Consider the following 15,769-nt stretch of genomic DNA (forward strand, 5'->3'; position numbering starts at 1 on the left):
GGTTTATAAACATCTATTGACTACTAGTGCTGGTTGTATTGCATGATTCATTTACAAGGATCTCTTTTATCAAATATAAGCCGAAAGCGCCATTACAGACATAAACTTCATAAACCAGTCACGTAAATATATCAGAGAAATGTTGAAAACCAAATTCGAAAAATTAACTTTACTGCCATGAAACAAACACCGTAGTGATCTACAGGATTAAGTGGTATCAATGTAAAAGTTTCAAGAGAAATTGATTCATTATTGTAATCTAGGGGCGCCTACTTACGTTACCTTGCATATACCATACCACACACTCATTTCCCGTGTTTTACGAACATTTTCATAGAGGAATTACAGAGTGATAATACACGAATGTTCTTAACGTCTTATTTTTTTTCTTCTTTTGAGTAAGTTTGTTTTTGTTGATCTCCTTGAGGTCCTAACTTTCAAGTCTGCTTGTGTGCAATAAAAATCGTTGTTATTCATGCACTCTTTCTCATTTATTTCGTCGCGTACAATGAATAATTTATCAACACTGCTTACAGCCAGACAATTTTACTTGTGAAGCTAGCTGTATTTTCGCTTTCACTCGTAACATAATCCGGCTGTAATATCTAATCATGATAATCTATAATAATAATATCATAGTAATAAGCTTTATTTGTATAGCGTCTATATCAATAATTGTTCTAGGCGCTTTACAATCGATGATAATAATCCATATTATAAAATATAGTATATATAATGTAATCTATTTTTATTATACATCTTTATCGTAAATGTTCAAGTACTCGACCGTTTTATAACACGGGGTTGATATCATGATCAATAATTGTAGAATAGTATGATAATAAACGTATAATATTAAACAACCTGGTTTGACAAGATAGTTAATATGTTAACACTGTTCAATACATTGATAACGACATAAATCCGTTGTTTTTCAGCTTGATATGTAGTAGATGAAATGGAAATTGCCCTCATGTGAAGCCTACTCCAGAATACCTTTTACCAAGTCAAGTGGCAACACTAGTCTACCATAGGCTGAAAAGGCAGCGATCTTGATGGTTACAAAAATGATATGTGCATATTCTTTTATCCCAATGTGACTGTTATTGACTTACATTTTTTAACCAAAGACGAAAAAACAAAAATAAACAAAATATTGGAGCTCATAGTGTCATTTTAAATATTGTTCATCAGAAATTATGATTTTTATTCACGATAAGCCACTTCATGACAGCTTCATGTATATTATCAGCCGAGCTCATTCTCCGTACAGCTCACGATAATTAAAAAATGGTTCATGAGAAGTAATATTCCGCGTTCAAAGCAAATTTCAAAAAGATTCGAAATAAATTCAAATTGAAATTAAAAAAGGAACGCGATTTCACGCTAATACCGCACGCCCCTGTTTAATTCTTAAACAAACCATACACTTCTGGAACGTGTATGGGTTGCCCAATGTGCTGGTATCTGGAGCTTGTACCGTTATTTGGGAGGGGGCACTTTAGAACATTTTTTGTGTATCTTTCTTTCAGTACTTTTTTCAGTACAAATTTATTCAAACGTGTACACCTTTTAAATGGTTTATTTTAATAAAAATGTACCGCTTTCGTATATCTTTTAACCAGTGAAGTGGAATGACACTCGATTAGTAAAACTAGACAGATGCGGTTTTGTAACAGGAGAAAACAGCATTGCGTTACTAACGTCACTATTAAAAGATTTTTACTTAGTTAATAGGCTCCATCTAAAATTGCACTGACAACAAAATCAGTGATAGATTGTGGCTATTCTACTCAAGTTTCTTGTAAAATTCTGAATTTAGAATTTAAAAATCACAATAAATTCAGCTTTTACAAATTTTTTTCTTTCTTACAACGTCAATAATCCTACACTTTTCATAGATTGTAAGAATAAATTCAAATGATTAGAAAAGGTACCTTTTTATTTAGTGGTTTTTTTTTTTTTGAATGGATGTGATGAAATTTCCTATCTTTTCTCAAGTTTAGTCCTTTAAAGGAAATTCGAAAAGCAGATAAAAAGGTACTTTTTTTGCGGTCACTAACTACATAATTATTGATTCCAATAATTGAAAACGCAATGCCAAATAATTTTTCCCCCGTGTTTTTTTACTTGTTTTTGTTATCGTTTTGTTTTGTTGTTTAGCTGCAAAGAATACCGGACCACGAGCGCGGGCAGATATTGAAAAAAATACCGCCCGCTCAAACAGCAAATCAGAACGGAAGTTTTTTTAGGATACCGAACCGGAATAAAATAAAAACAAAATATGTGAATTGCAAAAAAATGCGGATTCTTAGAAATATTATTTAACCGCTCATTAATATTACTTCTAACTAAGGAGAGCCTAAAGTCACAGCCTCAGCTGCGCATGCTGTGCCAGCGTATGATTCATGAATCTATGAACACGTCATTCAAATCCATTTATGTGTGATCTTGCACAAATTTGCCATTTCGTAGAGCAGACCATAGTTTTTAAAAAAAACAAGGCATTTTACGCAACCCAGGGGGAAAAAATGTTTTGTTTTTTGAAAACAATAATTTTCACATCTATTGTTTTTACTATCCGCCTCCATATTGTCCGACCTAATTCTGCTACCTGCTCGCTATTTTCCCCCTACATTCTGATCATATAGTTGATGAGGAAGCAAAACTCCAGTTATTTATGCGCATGACAACCGGGGGAAAAATCGAAAAAAAAAAGCTATTAACTAAAACAACCTGCGCATTTCAATAACGCCTGTTCATAGCAGTAACAAAAACTCGGAAACTCATCGACAAGTTCCGTTTTTTGTAAACGTTTCCTAGATGCACGAGGCGGTATATCAATCTATGAGTGTCAAACCTAAAAAGCAAAAAAACAACAACAACAAAAGAATCAATATTATAACACCTTAGATCTATCTCCTTCTCTGTCTACCCGTATGCAAATTAAGCTGTTTTCCGGAAATCAGTCCTCTCTCGTAGCCAATTAGAATTCTACGCTAGGTACCCTATTTTGACGAAAAAAATCAATGCTGTCATTTGGCTGCTTGGTACGTCCAGTGAAGGATTTGGGTTTCAAGAACACTAGTACAAGATTTTGAAGAAATCAAGATGGATGGTTGTAAGTATATACCATTGATTTCAATCAGGGGAGTAAACCCCTGCACAGAAAATCACCAAGAATCAGGGGAGTAAACCCCTGCACAGAAAATCACCAAGAAGCATTTCTAATGGAAAGAAATCCTTAAGATAAAACAAGAAAAGAAGAAATGTTGGGAAAAAGAAAAAAAAAAGAAAGTTGTATGAATACTAAACGCTGGCGACAATGAGTCAGGTGGTACCTGATGATATCCTTCTGAATATATTCAGATTAATATCTCGTGTGTGAGAGGGGACCAGCAGCCATGTATATCATTAGATTTATTTGTCATCTATAGTCGTCTTTGTTATTCTTTTGCGGAACAATAAATTCTTTTTGTATTTTTGATCACAAATGGAAAAAAAAAAAGAAAGGTAGTCTTACAACAAAAAATTAATGTAAGTAAGGCGCCCCTATATGCAAGGTAACAACAGGGAACCCGACTTTTGGAACTTTTTATAACTTTTTTTGCTCTTTAAAGGGTTTCTCCTGGTAAGATCAGTTTACGGCTACATCAGCTGTAATCAGATCTGGTTTATTATATAGATATCGATGAAATACCAGGTTTTTTCTAGTGTTTAAAGCTTGATATCTTCCACCAGGGGAAAATACCATATCTTTCACACGTGAAGATGTCGCTGTTGACAATAAAGTAATAAAGAATTTTTGAGCTTTTGTTTTATTTAAGTTTCATCGATATCTATGTAATAAATAGAGGATAGTACATGGCCGCGCGGAGATACGAATTTTATCTTCTCGTGTTTAATTTAGATTTCTCTCTCGTTCGCTGCGTTCAATTGAACACTCGAAGAAAAAATTCGTATCTCCGCGCGGCCATGTCCTATCCTCTATTTATTCTTTATGGGACGCCCGATGTGTACATATGTAACGCACTTTCTTAAAAGCAGTCAAATGAAACGAAACAAAAGCAATCAAAGTAATAAAGGGAGTATCGGTTTTATTTTTAAAGATCCATGAAGAATATCAATTAATAAAAACGCCACGAAATGTTTGCCCAGTAAACGAAGAGGTTTTATTTCGTTGAACTCAAAAATGATACAATCCTATGATATTTAATTTATGTGTGTTTACCTAACCAGTTGCTCAGACCGCTTACTCTCATGAAACAGGATGTATCTTGTGAAGTCAACTTTGAAACAAAAGAATTTGACAATTTTTGATCTTAATTTGAGTCGTTCAATGTTTTCCGCCGCCCAATATGACGTACGTTTATAACTCGCACGAGAGACCGCAACAAGAGCAACAAGAAGGAAAGGGATATTGAGCGATGTAGCTGGGAATTCATTGTTTTTTACGGTAAAGGCAGAAATGACAAAGCATTTACTTTTCACTCCAAATCACTGTAATGAAACAAAAACGTCCAGTAGTTTGTAATTACTTCCTTTCTAATCTAATTGCTTGCTCTCTAATCTACCCGGCGCCACAATAATCTGTTCCTTTGCAAGGCGGCAGAGCCTCTATGAAAGCTCTGCTAAGAGAGAAAAAACCCTGTAGAATGCAGCTTGCGGGAGATGCCTTGACGTTTCAATAAACGAACTATAAATATTAATTATTCAGCTTCACGAAATACCCATGATCAGTAATAACGGCACCACAATTTGACTCTCTTGGGAATGCTTGCAAACCATCAATATGCAAGGTAACGTAAGTAGGCGCCCCTATATGCAAGGTAACGTAAGTAGGCGCCCCTAGATTACAATAATGAATCAATTTCTCTTGAAACTTTTACATTGATACCACTTAATCCTGTAGATCACTACGGTGTTTGTTTCATGGCAGTAAAGTTAATTTTTCGAATTTGGTTTTCAACATTTCTCTGATATATTTACGTGACTGGTTTATGAAGTTTATGTCTGTAATGGCGCTTTCGGCTTATATTTGATAAAAGAGATCCTTGTAAATGAATCATGCAATACAACCAGCACTAGTAGTCAATAGATGTTTATAAACCCCTGCATGAATACATGATTGTTGCGAGATTTAACGTGCTTTTAATTCAGGCAGTGATCGCTAAACACTCTCGCTAAAACCGGTCTCAAAACACGGATAGACTCTTGTAAATCGTACATGTTTTAGTTTGATTTTTTCAATCTTTTACATTCACACAACCTTATTCGATATATTCTATGTTTTAGTTTGCAGCAGTATACAATTCATATCATATATCATTCAACCGATGGCCTTTTATGGAAAGTGCCCCTATATGCAAGGCGCCCCTATATGCAAGGCGCCCCTATATGCAAGGCGCCCCTATATGCAAGGCGCCCCTATATGCAAGGTAACGTTACCAACACTGCTGCAAAAAGGTCCTATTTAACTCAATTTTCTTTTCTTCCTTCTGTTAAATTCTTCTCGCAGAAGCATTTCTTTTAGTATATGTATGAAGCTGATATAAAGGCTGATCGCCATCAGTTGAAAGAACCCAAACAACATTCTTAAAGCCCGGGGAAGCCATTCAAGTGTTCTTCTCGATCTCTGATTGGTTGATTTTCTCACACCTCTAATTGCCAATTGGTTATTTCTTGACAAGTTATAATTGTATCTCTTTGTTACGTCTGCAATATTTTCATGCAACTTCAGTCAAAATAATAGCTTTGCAGTTAAAAAAATTAAAGGGATTTAAATACTAGACAATGTTACCAAATTTCTCCAGCAGCGGAAATTTCTCGATTGTTTTGAATAAAAGGCTCAAATGAAAATACAAAAGAAATGTATACCACAAATAGGCTTTTTGGCTTGAATAGACCTTATTCGTGGCGTGACAATGTTTTCCCAATTCAACGTGACAAACCTCTTGGGGAATGAAGAGCTATTGTTTTGCAACTCCTCGGGATATCATCGTTATTCCTTTCGTATCCTTTGGGATACTCATGAATTTTTTGAAGAGTAAAAACAAAAGAAAATGAATCCTCTGGAGGTTTGTCACGCTGAATTGGGAAAACATTGTCACACCACTAATAAGGTCTATTGGTTGTAATGTTTTCCTATTCCATCTAGAAAAATTGGATTCCTTTTGTATTTTAATGTAAGCCATCATACCCAAGATAATTTTGAGAAGGTTGCACTGATTCACCCATATGTCACAAGGAAAAGGTTTCAATCTGGCTTCCCCATTTTAAAGTTTTTGTGTTTTTTTTCAGAGTAAAATAAAGATATGGGATGGAGCTTGATCATTAAGGTATTCACATTTAACACATCCCATCCCATCCCCCCACAAGAGACAAACCACTAATGAGACAGCTATTTTTCTATATATAAGAATTTTATTGCAAATGATACTCTTGCATTCGATTCAATCATAATATGATTTGCACTATAATAATAATATAATAATAATAATAATAATTAAGCCCTTATTTCTTGAGGGTAATACTAAATAGTATAAATAAACTCATACCACTCCTAACAATTAAAAGTACAAAATATGAGTAGCATGGGTGGCGTTCACAGCTAACGCATCGTCTTTTACCGCTGTGAGGCGACTGGTTGCTGGCTCAAGCCCTGCAGTCGCCACATGATGTGAATTGAGTTTGTTTGATGTGTTGTTCTCTCCTATGCTACATGGGTTGCCTCCAGGTTCTCCGGTTTCCTTCCACTGTTAAAATCAACACATGAGTTGAGTGTTGCATAGAATATTGAATGGTAGTAGTGTGTGTGAGTGAAAATTGTCCCCAATTAGTGCGAAAGCGCTAAAACAATTAGACACTTAAATAAAAGTGATTGTTTTTTAATTTTATCATTATGTTATAATGTAAAAATATTTATTAAACTCATTGATAATTCACAAGGAAAACACAACAGAAATCACAACCCTGAAGAGTTTTTTAAAATAAGATACAGAATCCTGCATAAACTTTAAGATGGATTTTCTTGGCCAGATTCACATTTATCTTGAAAATTTTAGCGAAACACAAAAGAAATAACCTAGACTTTTGATAAGTAATCTACAGTATTAGTGGCCTTATTGTATCCGATATACAAACTCTCGGCTACGCCTCAAGCTTGTATATCGGATACAACACGGCCACTCATACTGTATATATTACATAAAAGGATTAGAATATAATATGTAAAAAGCTAATTATGCATTATCAGAATATAACATCAAAACATAAAGGAAAACAAAAGAAATAAATATAACTAATTATAGTAATTGCAAGTTGAAAGTTGCTGGTTTAATAAAAGTTTAAAATAACTATTCTTAAAAGATGTATAACATTTGAAAGTTTTCTGTAATCAAGTGGCAGACTATTCCATAATTTTGCAGTGGAGAAACAGAAAGTTATTCCACCTTCAGTTTGCCTCTTGAAAATAGGACATACAAAATTATAATTTGCATATCTCATGCTTCTACCCTAACCCTTTCACTATTTAATATTAATGTATCATTCATATATGGAGCTGTTATTCCATTTATGTGCTTAACAGGTCATGTGACCCTACCTCCCTTGAAACAAGTAGCTGTGTTAAAATGAACATCAGGAATAAAAAGAGCACCTCGATATTAGTAGGGTGAAAGAGGTTTAGGTCATAGATAGCAAAAAATAGAATTAAAAATTTATCATCGATAAGGTACAGACACATAAAGAACTGATGTCTATTTGTTTTTTGCAATATCAAAAACAATAAAAACTTCTCATTTTTAGCGATCAAAACAACCAATGGAAAGAGTGCACGCATTCGTTGACATCAGCTTTATCTGTCTGTACTCTCATAGATGATAAAAAATAATCAATCAACATGCGAGAAATTGGCAAGTTATCGTAAAACAAAAACTGTCTAATAAGGATTTGTATGGTATATGCTCTTTGCCATACAGCACATTTTCCCATACAAATCCTTATAAAATTTTAAATTCTATTAGATGCCATCTATCCTATAGTCAACATTATGAGCTGAAACTTCACCCCCTTACTAAAGTTGAGCTGCTCTTTTCATTTCCAAAGTGATGAGAGATGTACTGGCCAACATGTTGGTTGACATAACAAAAAACAGCAAGAAAAAATCTTTTGTCAAAGTCTACTACCCAAAGCTAGTGGGTTTTCATTCCTCAACACCCTTCTCTTCCTAAGAGGATCAGTTACAGTCACTGGAAAGATTACCCGTCAGGTGCTTGAATATTATGAGAACTGAAAACCTACCCCTTTCCCCCTCTCAAAGAAAAACACATCTAAATTATATCAAGTCTAAGAAAATTATTTCTTAAGCCTTTGGCATACTTCACCAGACTCTAACCCTACAGTGACAGATCTAGAATAGATACATTTTTCTTTGTTTTCTTCCTTTCTTCAGTATTACTGATATATACATATAAGTTCACCAAGTGAGCAAAGTGAGTTGCTTGCTACTGAGTACAAATAAGTTTGAATCAAAATAACATCACTGACATGAATCGCCTAACTGGCCTAAACAAAAATATCGTTATTACGTTGGAAAATAATGTTCCCAAGAAAATCGACGAAATTGTTGACTCGAATTGAACTAGAATTTTTCAACTTGGGACCTAATGGTGAACTTGCTAATACAAAAGTTCTCCGTGCCCCCTCGTTTTGTAATCAGAATTAGTTTCCACCTAGAACTTTGCATTTTAAAACTGCAGGAATGTGCAGATTTAGATTTGCTTTAGTTCAATTTAATAAAAAAAATAGGCCAGTGCTTCAAATTAAAGATAAACTCACTTGATGAACTTGAATTCTTTTACACGAAAAACACATCAAAACGTTGAATTGTTGAACCATTCTAATCCACTGGTGTTAAAGAAATGCTTCTTTACGATAACGTAGTCCAAAATCTCTCTTTTTCGAAGAATATTCAGAGCAAAAAGACAAGCTTCGATGAAAAGAAAAAAATAACACAAAAGGATCTCTGTATTGGTCCCAGTCCACACTCGGTTTGTTTAAGAATGATCAGGAACGCCTTGTCATAAATGACTCCCGCACAAGATTTTTAATTTTATATATCAGTTATTACGATTATTACATAAAAATATATAAATGAAAATAATTAAACAAGAATAGTGATGTTTTGTAGATTAGAAAATTTTAAAAATGTAAACAATTGGATAAATTTAATGTCGTGGATAAAAATATGAACAGGCCTACCCCAGGGGTGTATGAAAAATACTACATTTCAGTATTGCAGCTGGAAATTTCTTGTTGAACATTATTCCCTTGTCGAATATGGCCGAGAAAATTCGGTTTTGCAGTGGATATGAAGTCGCGAAAGAAATTGTCAAAGTCCCTGTTGTGTTTCCATACATTCCCTTATAAGAGCCTTTCGATTACTAAGCACATCTTTACTTTCTCGGGCGGTACATAAGCTGTACGCTTGATAGGCTCTTAAAACGGCCGAGTTCAAATTGATAGTGCTTGTCTTTCCTCGAGGGACACAGAATAAGAGCGAATTCCAATTGATTGGAAGTATTTTATTTTCTTAAAGAAACTTCAAGCGATTCTCCACAGCTAATAGATAATTTTGCTTGATAGATTTAAAAAATTCAGGCTGAAAAGCTTTTTTGAGTAGGTATAATGTTTAGGCCACCCATCCAAATACTAACCCTCCTAAGACGTGCTTGACTCAGTATTTTCGATGCCCAAGTTTTCCCCACTGGACCACACTTCAATATACGTAATCAGCATAACAATAGCCGTGAAAACAATGCACCCAAAAGACTAGACTTTTTAACATTATTTTTTCAACCGATTCCGTGCGTGGCAGAGATGCAAGGGATTAGCCGATATGGTCTGGGGGCCGGCTGGTCTCTCCCCTGATGCTTCGGCTAGAACATTTTCTTGCGTAATTCGTGCACCCAAGGGCAGAAGGATTTAATCGCCGTCAGGTCCGAAGTCCATACGACGCCTCAGCTCTGCGGATGTCTCGGGGGTATGGCAAATTAGAATCGATTTTTTTTTTTTTTTTTTTTTTTTTTTTTCAATTTCTGTTGGTTGACTTGAGTTCAAATCCCACCTTTTGAAAGAAATATCTAATTATTTTTTCCCACATTAAATTGTACATAATATTCTTATTTATGCATGTTTATGCGAAGGGTTTCAGATGCATTTTTTTACGTTGATTCAGTCTATTTTAGTTATTCTGTATTCCTATTCCCTACACGCTCATCCAATAGCAGTTTCAATGTTCAAAGTCTAACATAACTCTCAAAATTGCTTTGACGCAGTTATTCTTAGAAATCGATTTAAAAATTTGGCTTTTATGAGAAGAAAACGGTTAAAGGTAGTGGATGGGAATGTGTGTTTTTCAATTTCATTTCATCTTTATCAAGCAGCAAATCAAAAAAGATGTTCCTCAAAGTTCTATAACTCTTGTCCATGCAGCATAACAAGCTAAAATAGAAAGCTAGAGAGCGGTCGTACGCGGCCAGTACCATTTATAAAATAACTGTAATGAATGTCGCCCTCTGATTGGTTTGGAGCGCGTGCTTTATGAGAGCACATTGCACGCGCGCGCACTTTCCGTTGCTACATTCCTATCTTTTATTGTAATTTGTATTTTATAAAAGAAATAAGAAAAACTTGCTTGCTGTGCTGTATTTTCTACTCCGCTACGCGTCGTGCTTCTCCTAACACTTCTCTCGTGTTCTGCTAGCCCCCGCGTGCTTTATGACAGCACAAAGCACGCGCGCGCGTTTTCTATTTGCTGCAAATAGATGATCCTAAACCAGATAAATCAGGTATTTCCATGAACTTAAAAACCTTAACTATGCGTGACGCTGATGGCTTTGAACGCATACTCACTCCTTTCCGTCTGGGATGCATCATGAAAACTAAAAAGAAATTGCATCATAGTTAGTTTGATCTCTTCAAAAGCTTTACTTTTGATTCATAAAAAGGGACCATACATCCAGACATCGAGTGCTGAACCGTCGTATGGCAGCGCGAAGCATTTACGGCTACGCCGGAGATTTCGACCCCGACACCGCTATCCGAAGATTTACAGACTGATCAGGAAGCTCGGCCAAAATCTAAGGAAGAAGTTAGTCGGCCCCTAGTCCGTAGATGATTAACCTCTTGCTATGACCAGCAAACTCAAAAGTCTTGATTGTGACGGGGATGGCTTTGACTGCATACTCCATGTCCGGCATGCGCAGATGTTACGGGAAAGTAAATTATTATTATGAATGTTAAAGAAGATATAACTAGCTAAAAACTAGTGTAAGCTGCGTCGGTGTTTCTAATAAAACAATAATGATAAAAAGGTAAATTATATACCGTGAAAAGATGAAAAAACTTACTGATGTTTCGGACGCTAGTCCTTCGTCGGACTAGCGTCCGAAACGTCAGTAAGTTTTTTCATCTTTTCACGGTGTATAATTTACCTTTTTATCATTACTTATTATTATGAATAAAAATTAATGAGTCAATTGTTATAGGGCAATGTTTAGACCGATTTGAATTATTCCAATACTGCAGTTTCCTACTCACAATATGGTTAGGGTTAGGGTTAGGGTAAGGGGTACGAGAATATATTGTTAGGGTTAGGGTTAGGGGTACGAGATGTTGAGGCCACTAGCTCAACAGTATAGAATTCCTGTTTTCCCGCCGTTTTGTGCTGTGTGAGTCCGCTAACCAGTTAATGTCGCTGTCGCGTCACGTCGTGTGCACGTTGTCATTTGTAGTGTTAGTGTAATGTGATCATCAGCTTCATGTGTTATGTTCTCGTGCAGTGTGTTCATCAATTGGTAAGTTCTTTGCCATTGCTTGCTTGCAGTATTGTACCATCGTAATGTAATACTCTTTGTTTTAGGATTTTACTGTGTGTGTATCGGATAGTTTACATGTGAAACCATTTGATGAATAAATCGAATCAGTGCATATGAAGTTGAGACGTGTGTGTTTAACCCCTACACGAGAATATATTGTTAGGGTTAGGGTTAGGTGTATGAGAATATATTGTTAGGGTTAGGGTTAGGTGTACGAGAATATATTGTTAGGGTTAGGGTTAGGTGTACAAGAATATATTGTTAGGGTTAGGGTTGGGTGTACGAGAATATCTTGTTAGGGTTAGGGTTATGTGTGCGAGAATATATGGTTAGGGTTAGGGTTAGGTGTGCGAGAATATATGGTTAGGGTTAGGGTTAGGTGTGCGAGAATATATTGTTAGGGTTAGGGTTAGGTGTACGAGAATATATTGTTAGGGTTAGGGTTAGGGGTACCAGAATTAGGGTTAGAGTTAGGGTACGAAAATAAGGGTTAGGGTTAGGATTAAGGGAAATAAGAATATATGGTTTAAGTTAGGGTAGAGTTCAAAAGTATAAAAACAAAAAACAAACACACAAACAAAATGAAGGAGGGATATCCTAAATATTTATACATAGCTGTATGGCTATTCATACCCTGCAAGCAGACAGGGTAGTCTAATTATTGATGTTTGCCAGATGAGGTGAGTAAAGCGACAGCTGCCAGGATGTAGTATTACAAAGAAGCGGTCCACTCATTTATTTATTAGCATTCACTCATTTATTGGTATACATTGGAGTTCAGGGTGGCGAGTTTTTAAATTCTGGACCTATTTTGTGTTATAAATATATATTTTTTCGTGTATTGCGCGTTTTAGAATATTTCGCCATTCCGCCATTCCGTCGTTCTAAGGTTCCACGCCAAAAAGTTCGCCCTGCGTTGAGTATAATCGCGCACGGTTTTATGGGTAAGCAATACACAAGAACAAAATGGCCGCGTCAAGTTTGAAGGGAGACGAAAATCGCTATTTCTTTACGGTAAGAAACGTTCAGAACCTTAAAAGAACCCTTGAAATATTGAATCTAAATGTTTCATCTTCTCTGTAAGCCTTTTTTCCTGATATTTGTGGTCTTGTCGTTAAATTAGCGACCATTAATTGTGACACGTGTGAAGTCGCTCGTCGCTTATTTCAAGCATCCATTTTGTGTTCGTAGAATGGGTTTTAATCGTTGAACAGGCCTAAAGAAGGGTATTAATACTTTTTCGGATATCGTTGTTCAATTTACAATATCTTTTAAAGTATTTCTTAAACTTATTTTCTCCGTAGTTTGAAGACAAAAACGTGTACTCACTTACCCCTCCGAAGAAAACATAAAACCCAACACTGCTTTGGGGTTTGTTTTGTGGCAATATATTTTTTTGAAGAATTTGGCTTATAGAAAATATACAATAGCGTGTTTATGTCACAGTACAGAGACATTCGTGTGCGTTTTATATTCCTTAAATATGCAATGGATAAGGCTCATCTAAGGCTCGTAATTTACTTATTTATAAATGAATAACCATGCAATTTAAAAAGATATATATTTTGAAGTGTTTAAAAGTGACAAGTGTAACATGGCTTTTCGTTTCGTTGTCAGACAGCTAGGATAAAAATGATTGAAAATAGATGTTTAAAGCCTTAAGAACATAAGAAAAGCTATTCAATTTAGCTTTTCGGCGCTAGCCTGGATTGTTTTACGGTCACCAAAAAGTTCTGATATCGTTCTCGGATTTCCATACAAATTCACTGACTTTAAAGAGAAAATTTAGGTAGATTTCTTTACTTAACTATCTTAACAGCAGTAGAAAAAGCTTCAATCAAGCTAGAAAAAAGATCATTTTTACCTATTTAGAGAACTTTACTTAACATCAACCAAGAAAATATTTCATTTAGAGTCAGTACATTTGTACGGAAATTCGAGAACGATTTCCGAACTTTTTAGTGACCGTAACACAATCTAAAACAATTTATTCCCCTTGAGGGCTAGCGCCGAAAAGGTGAATCAGAGGTGAGTGAAATTTGAGTTTTCTAGAATGTAGAAATAAATGATTGCTTGCAAAAACTCTTCTAAAATCAAAATAATTCCAATTTTTGATTCAAAATATTAATTAAATGCTTCTATAATTCATAGTTTTTGCTCCTTCGTGGTTGTATAACTAGTGACATCCCATTTTTACTATTCTTCGTTTGTATCTTACGTCATCACGGCCATGTTGGTACCATTTAACAAAAAATTTCTCATTAACATCCATTGTAAACTGTACCACAATGGCCACCATGTTTTAGTCTTTTAACTCTCTTGGGAATGCTTGCAACCCATCAATTAGTTCTTGTGTCTTTAAAAACTCATTCGTATAGGTTAACTTAGTTATAAAATGATATTAGGTGTATATTATTTTAGAAATCATGAAAAGGTACTGTTGGAAAACAATCAGGGGAATCGTTGTGCATAAAAATTGATCTCAATAATTTCCCAAGTCTTGGTTTAGTTTCCTCTCATTTTCCCCATTCTTTGAAATTTTTCTCTAATATTTTTTGCTTTGTGAATTGAAGGATGTTTTCTGTGATGTCTGATCTAAAATTATTTTGGCTGGTCATCAAGGCTGCCAATTGAGCAGCCATTGATTTAAGCAATGGACTCGTTAGCAGATCAAACAAATTCAGCCTAGACTGACTCATCTAATCAGTCTTGATATAGATCAATACATGATTAATGATTTCCTTTAATTTAATTTCAGGCAAGTAACCATATCTGGAGATGATTATGAATGATTTACTCTGCTCCCCCAGTCTTTTTGATAGCTGTATTTGCTGGTATGTTACGTGTATTACTCTTGCACATGAAGATACAGCGTAGCAAAACATTACTATCTGCTGTGAGAGGTTTCATGAGTGAGTGCTGCTCATCAAAACTGAAACATTTTGGATCTGAACATGCTTGCTTTCTTTGAATATCATTTGATTGTTTACATAATACTCACAGTTTAGTGTTGTGTATGGAAGCATTACACTTGAAAATAGCACTTGGATGAAACCTGCCATGCTTAATTATGTACATGTTAAGACAACTTGAACAGGAGAGTTCTTATTTTTTGACATTGAACTTAATAGTTTGTTTTTTTATTGAACAATTATTTTCATTTAAAGTACATTAGCCTGTGGCCATGAATATAAGCATTGATTGGTTATATGAATACAAGGACATTAAGAAAACCATGGGTTGTGGCAGTGAATGGAACATACAGAGAGGTTTAAGACCAAAGTGTAAGAATATAATGAAGTCAGATAGCAATGGGTTGTGGTGCAGCCAGTGAATGATAGAATACTGGTTGTAGGGGTCTTTACTCAATGCTATGGAAAGTTGCACAATAGTACCCAGGGGTCTTCAGGACATTACACAAGGAACCTTTGTGGGCTTCTGCTATAGAGTTCTGGTCTACAGTATTAGCAGGTACAAGCTGTCAATAAATAACACCATGTTGCCAAATGATTACGAGAGGGCAGAACCAGCCAATCATGTGACATAAATTAATGTGTTGAAATGCTCTTTTTCATTGATTGCTGTAATTCAAGACAGCCAAACTAGAACTATCAATACTGTAATCGTAAGCAAGGATTTCAAGTCAATTTCTAAGGAATTACTTAGAAGCAAATATTTCTAAGAATTTTCAATGAACTTCAAGGGCAATAGCACCCAGAGGTCTTCATTGTTTTCAACTTCTGCAGGTGTTTTGCTCTTCAAGCTTGTTTTTATTGTTTGCTGCTTTTTATGATGCTTTTAGGTGGCATTCTAGTTGTGTGCATCTGATTTCAGATGATTGTCGACCATGCATTAATGAAAAGGATTGATGGCAATGTTGCAGGATGAAC

The 15,769-nt window shown here is 35.3% G+C and overlaps 2 long non-coding RNA genes across 2 annotated transcripts; one reads left to right on the top strand and one right to left on the bottom strand.

Moving 5' to 3' along the window:
- Positions 1–6,483: 6,483 nt before the first annotated feature.
- On the bottom strand, positions 6,484–8,957 carry LOC148906438 (uncharacterized). Its single transcript, XR_016121254.1, has 2 exons — positions 8,839–8,957; positions 6,484–6,755 (listed from the first exon to the last, which is right to left on the bottom strand). It is a non-coding gene; the product is annotated as an uncharacterized LOC148906438 (long non-coding RNA).
- Positions 8,958–12,834: 3,877 nt separating this feature from the next.
- Positions 12,835–14,995, top strand: LOC148906439 (uncharacterized). The gene is made up of 2 exons (XR_016121443.1): positions 12,835–12,893; positions 14,638–14,995. It is a non-coding gene; the product is annotated as an uncharacterized LOC148906439 (long non-coding RNA).
- The last annotated feature ends 774 nt before the right edge of the window (positions 14,996–15,769 follow it).

This window comes from Actinia tenebrosa, unplaced genomic scaffold (genome assembly GCF_029948245.1).
Source record: "Actinia tenebrosa isolate PJP-AT-01 unplaced genomic scaffold, QUT_ActTen_1.0 PGA_scaffold5__44_contigs__length_20552954, whole genome shotgun sequence".
Classification (NCBI taxonomy): Eukaryota; Metazoa; Cnidaria; class Anthozoa; order Actiniaria; family Actiniidae; genus Actinia; species Actinia tenebrosa.